This window comes from Solea senegalensis, linkage group LG17 (genome assembly GCF_019176455.1).
Source record: "Solea senegalensis isolate Sse05_10M linkage group LG17, IFAPA_SoseM_1, whole genome shotgun sequence".
Lineage (NCBI taxonomy): Eukaryota > Metazoa > Chordata > Actinopteri > Pleuronectiformes > Soleidae > Solea > Solea senegalensis.
Genome location: NC_058037.1, coordinates 13064944 through 13071172, shown reverse-complemented (window position 1 = coordinate 13071172; position 6229 = coordinate 13064944). Strand labels below are relative to the sequence as shown.

Here is a 6229-nt window from a genome sequence, read left to right as displayed (position 1 = left end):
TAGTTATTTTACGCCTGTCACTACAGGAGTTTGAACATTGTTGAGGTTTGAGACTGGACTCAGTATTTTTTTCTATTTCTTTTTTCAGGTTGATCTTCATGAAGATCTTCAAACAGTAGGTGTCATGTTTTTTTATTCTGGGTGGCCGCCGTGTCACCACTCACTCTTTTCCTTGGCCGCCGTGCTCGTATCCTATCTGTATTATCCATTTGAATTTGCTGAAACTGTCCATACGTCCAACATGGCCACGTTCTTTCGCTTCTCCTCTCTTCCTTTCCATTTTTTAATATTTGCTCGTGAACTTGCTATTTCTGCATTCTTTAAAATCATTTTACAGAATGAAGAAATTCTGTTGTCCTGATTTGAATGGATGTTGTGCAGTTGATGGTAAATGTTAGTAATTCAGCATTGGACGTTGTCCTGTCTGCTGTGCTGTGCTTTGTGGATTAGGCTTCAGTCTCTTTCTGTCAAATATGGCTGCCCTGCCATAACACTGCTTCTTGGCCTGCTATGCCTTTTTCCGCTTTTCCAACATGGCCATTAATAACTGTTAGCCTAACACCTCTCCATCCTTACCTAAAGATAGATCCACACAATATCTGGCTTTGTATGGCCGCCGTGCCATTGCCTTTGTATTACCATACGTCCCATAACACAAGTTGGCAATGACGGCCGTGTGCCTTCATGATTTGTTTTATCGTACGTCCCACCTTTTATTGCCCATCACCTTGTGGGTCTAGTCATTTTACATCCATGCACATTTGTTTGTTAGCTTCTCAACAAAGCACCACCCATCATCACTCCATGTCCATCTTAAATAATAACTTGTGTTTTAGTGCTGAGCTTTTTCACATCCATTTCTTGATTCTTCATGGCCACCGTGTCATGACTGTACTTGGTCTTGGCAGCCGTGCCACTCTATAATTTCTGATGTTTTTCCTACTAAATTTTCCTGGTCGTTGGATTGAGTGTGTGATGACTGACGTTAATATAACCTTTTGAAACCTAGTCCAATAAAACTTTTATTGGCCTTATTGGACCAGAAAAGTACACACACAATTTATACTGAAAGATTGGCTAAATGGATTTTAAGTAATTTATTTTTTAAACTAAGTATAAAAACCTTTGCAATGTGCTTTTTGCGGGTAAATCCGTTAATTAATAACATTTACAATGGTATTAAAATAAGCAAATTCTTTTTTAAAACCGATTGTAGTCACATTAGATTTTAGGTGTTATTCGGCCCATGAATAATGTTATGGAATACTTTAAATCTGGCATTTGTTGGCATACTTTTGGATGATTCATTCCAATCTCTCGGTTGGTTGCATGAGAAACAGCAATCTCCCAGGTGTGTTGGTCAAGTTCCTCCTGATTTTGTGGCCTTGCCCTAAAGTTTCTCTCCGCTTTAACTCTCGTCAAGCTACACATTAAATGATTCCTCCAACTTGTCTCCAGATCTCCTTTTCTCTCCCTGCAGTCTTCCAACACCCACTGCTGTCATGACATCTGCAAGAGGCAGAGGGTTTTTCAATTCAGAGCTTCTCATGTGTTTAGCGCGATGTGCCACTAGGTTATTGACAAAGCACGCACCTTAAAATGTGTGATCTAATTTACCCAAAAGGTTCATCAGTTTACAAGACAGAAATAATTGAATTTAACTTTTGTGGGTTCAGTAACCTGCCCTCTAAATCTTTGGAAAACCATGCAAAAGATCGCAAGCTCTTTTCATGGCCCAACAGAATCAGTATTTGAGCAACTTTTTTGCTCAATTTGTAAATCAGTCAGAATTTAATGAGCTGGTTCTCCTTCGCACAACAGAATGAGGTAAATTGTGTCGACTTGTAAATGGTAAGGCCTTTGGTCCTTCCCCTCCTCTGTGTGTGAGGAAATCTGCCCACGGATTCTGACTGAGTTGCATACCATGACTGTGCAGTTTCCAAAATCAGACAAGGATCCATCTGGTTTTGTGACTCGGCCTATCATGGTATGCATTCATCTTCCTCCAAAACAATTGGAATGAACATGTTTGTCATGTTTGGCTTGTAGACAAAGTGAAGCATTTGGTGAAATTGAGGTCGAGCATTTTTAGGTGTCTGCTTTGTCAATAATCTAGTGCCACATCGTGCTAAACACATGAGAAGCTCTGAATTGTTAAACCCTCTGCCTCTTGCAGATGTTATGACAGCAGTGGGTGGTGTTAGGCTCCAGGGAGAGAAAGTGAGATCCGAGGACTGGGAAGTGGAATCGATTTCATGCTTAGCACAATGTGGGTTTAAGCAGAGAAACTTTGTGGTGAGGCTACAGAATCAGAAGAAACTTTGTCTGGGCAACTGGGATTGTATATTGGATTTTTGCAAAGAAATCTGCAGGACACAGATCATGGTGTTCTGATATTGAATTGTGGTTGTAGCGTTAAACTGTCAGTGTAGAACAGGAAAGGCTGTTAGATTGGGGAGGGCATCTATCGGTGGGCCCTGACTGGATGTGAGAAGACCCACACACTTGACCAGGTGAGCTAGCTCAGGATTTTTGTCATTTGTTTACCTTTTTTTTGTGTGACTCATCAAATTCTACCTTGATTTGAAGAGGCAATGAAGGCTGGAGTGGATTCCTGCATCAGAAGACTCCATAACCCGGAGAAGTCCCGTCCTGGGTGGCTATGACGAGGACCTTGCCCAAGGTGAACCAACCCTTCTGCGATGACACAGGATGTCTTCAGGTATGTTCTTTCAGATGGTTCTCACTTTTGTTTAATCCATATTTACTTTATACTAAGTGTGCCAACTTCTACTACCTTTTTTTTTCAGATGTTGGACCTTAAGTATCAGAGTCCATCACAATGTACACATGCCTCAAGGACCGCTACTTCACTCTGCTCAAGAGGTCATGGTCACAGTTTTTTAAATGGACTTTACCACCTGAAGCCTCAGACTCATCCAGCCCAGAACCCCCTGTTCCCACTGACTCACAACCACACATCACAACACTGTACATATATAATGTTATGAAATGCTTCATATCTGGCATTTGTTGGCATGTTTTTTGATATCAAGTTTTCTCAGATTTTATGCACTGCCATCAGCCTTTTTAGTTTCATCCAACTAAACTGAAATTCAACATTAAGGCTGACTTGTCTCGCTCTGCCAAGATTAGTTCCAACTAGAGACTCAAATTGAACCTTTCTGTGTTCATAAAACCTTTTTGCGCGTCATGTTGGGAGGCCTCCCAGCAGGGGATTTCGATATTCCCCTGCAAAACCACGCGTTACTCGTAGAAATGTAGGACAGTTTCATACATGGAATTGTCATCATTGAGTAGGTTGCAGGATTAGAGCGCGTTTCGGTTCTTTAGGAGGAAACAAACCTGGCAGAGAGACAACTCAGATTATTTAACTATAGGTTGCACCAAATTTAAGAATTTTATCTTTTATGTTACAAATTTAAATTAATTCTGTGGGCTGAATTGCAGGCGTCATGATATTCAGAAAAGTGACTGTTAAGTACCCTCTTGTGGCAGGAGTGAGCAGCTGCAGCTTTTTTTTATTTTTTTGTTTCTTGGATTCACTTAGTCTCTGGAGATTTGTGGTTAACTTTGATCATGTAACCTTGTAAACATAAGTGATCTTTTGTCTCTTATTTGAAAAGCTCGAGGCTGGGTAAATGATAGGACGTTATGGCTTGCCCAAAGTGGGGTTTTTGATAGGATAACATCCTAACACATTTGATAGGATAACATCCTAACACATTTGATAGGATAACATCTTAACATCCTAACACATTTGATAGAATAACATCCTCACACATTTGATAGGATAGCATCCTAACATCCTAACACATTGGGGAGGGCAACCATCGGCGGGCCCTGACTGGATGTGAGAAGACCTGTCACACTTGACCAGGTGAGCTAGCTCAGGATTTTTGTCATTTGTTTACCTTTTTTCTTGTGACTCATCAAATTCTACCTTGATCTGAAGAGGTGATGAAGGCTGGAGTGGATTCCTGCATCAGAAGACTCCATGTTGGACACCACAACCTGAAGTAGTCCCGTCCTGGGTTGCTGTGACAAGGACCTTGAACGAGGTATTCGACCCTTCAGTAATGACACCTCTTTGCCACAGGATGTCTTCAGGTATGTTTTTTCAGATGGTTCTCACTTCTGTTAAGTACATATTTACTTTATACTAAAGTGTGCCAACTTTTTTTTTTTTTTTTAGATGTTGGACCTTAAGGATCAGAGTCTATCAAATTGTACACATGCCTCAATGGCTGTGACGTCACTCTGCTCAACAGGACATGGTCACATTTTCTTTTAAATGAACTTTACCACCTAAAGCCTTAGACTCATCCAACCCAGAACCCACTGACTCACAACCACACATCACAGCACTGTACATGGATAATGTTATGAAATGGTTTATATTTGGCATTTGTTGACATGTTTTTGATATCTTTTTAAGTCATAAACAGTTTTTCCACATTGTATGCACTACTATTAGCCTTTAAAGTTTCATCCATCACCAACTAAACTGAAATTCAACATTAAAGCTGACTTGTCTCACTCTGCCAAGTTTAGTTCCAAATAAAGACTCAAATTGAACCTTTCTGTGTTCATAAAACCTTTTTGCGCGTCATGTTGGGAGGCCTCCCAGCAGGGGATTTCTATATTCCCCTGCAAAACCGCGCGTTACTCGTAGAAATGTAGGGATATCTTGGACAGTTTCATACATGGAATTGTCCTCATTGAGTAGGTTGCAGGATTAGAGCGCGTTTCGGTTCTTTAGGAGGAAACAAACCTGGCAGAGAGACGACTCGGATTATTTAACTTGCACCACAGTCACACATCACAACACTGTACATTCACATGATGCAGCACAACACTAAAATACAGACACTGCTACTTTCAGCCTGAAATGATTATCATTGAATTCCCTAAAAGAAAAGCATATTAACTGAATATTCCAGTTGAATACAAAGAAATTTTGTTTATTTGAATACCCTTTTGAAAGGTTTTGTTTTTCTGCTATGGGAAGCGCTTAGCCTTGTTTTGTAAAGAATTATAGTACCATTAACAACTGACACAAGTTATGTTATAAACAAATGTATATGTGCCTTTTTTAACTGGTTTATCATGATTCACAAAAATTAAATAAAATCTTTAAAAGCTGGATAATCAGACAGATTTGGCTCCTGCTTTAACATTGAAGATTCTTGTTAATTATAGTTTTAATCTTCATAATTGATAGAAAACATTCACTTTTATATATGAACTATTTATATGTTGCAGAAAATTAATCTTTTGAAATGTTGCCCAACCCTAGTAAATATGCACATTTTTTTATTCATGTCTACTTGGAGGCTATTAGTATTATTCGCAGTATTATTATTATCATTATTTTGAATATTGCAATAAATCTCTATTAAAAAAAAAAAAAAGCTTGTAAATAAACAACCATTTAATATAATCAGGGCGTCACACAGTAAATGGCCTTACATGTATAGGGCTTTAGGTTGAATGAGCACTCATGTGCATTACAAGACAGGTCACAGTGCTCTCATGAATCATTTGTATGTTCACATGACATGTATGATTCATGATGTCATGTGCACTGGAGAAGCCTGGGATTGAACCACCACTCATGCAATTAATGAATGTCAAGCATAACCTCCTGAGCCACAGCCGAGCAAAGCCACGGTTAAATATAAAAAAAATATTAACTGCTTGCTGAGCAATTTCTTAGAAATGTGCCAAGAAAACAAAGAAACCTGAAAACAGTAGGAAGTGAACTTTGAATTTAGGTTTTATTGTTCAAAAACCCTTAAATGTTTATTTTTTTTAAGACTGTAGCTGTTTCTCTTGAATAGACAAGTGCTGTATCCGTGGATGAAATAATCAAACGTCACATGTAACAAAGTCAACATTTAGCTGTTGCTTTGTGTTTACATTTGCAGTGAAGGCACCAAGTTCATGCTGTAATGAATGAAGGAGTGAGCACAGACCAGTGATGAAGTCCAACTGTGTGTGATAAAACTGTCATTCAGCAGAAATAAAATTAACCACTAGAGGGTGGTGTAAGCCATTTACTCACTGATTGTCAGTGAATAAACTTCATCTGAAGGTCATGGGTTCAGATTCTGTATATATATATATATATATATATATATATATATATATATATATATATGTATATGTATATATATATGTATATATATATGTATATGTATATATG

The 6229-nt window shown here is 38.6% G+C and overlaps 1 long non-coding RNA gene across 1 annotated transcript; it reads left to right on the top strand.

Annotated features, from left to right (window-relative positions):
* Nucleotides 1-2205: 2205 nt before the first annotated feature.
* LOC122784294 lies at nt 2206-5103 on the top strand. Its single transcript, XR_006362163.1, has 5 exons — nt 2206-2513; nt 2590-2722; nt 2811-3901; nt 3977-4131; nt 4217-5103. It is a non-coding gene; the product is annotated as an uncharacterized LOC122784294 (long non-coding RNA).
* Nucleotides 5104-6229: the final 1126 nt, after the last annotated feature.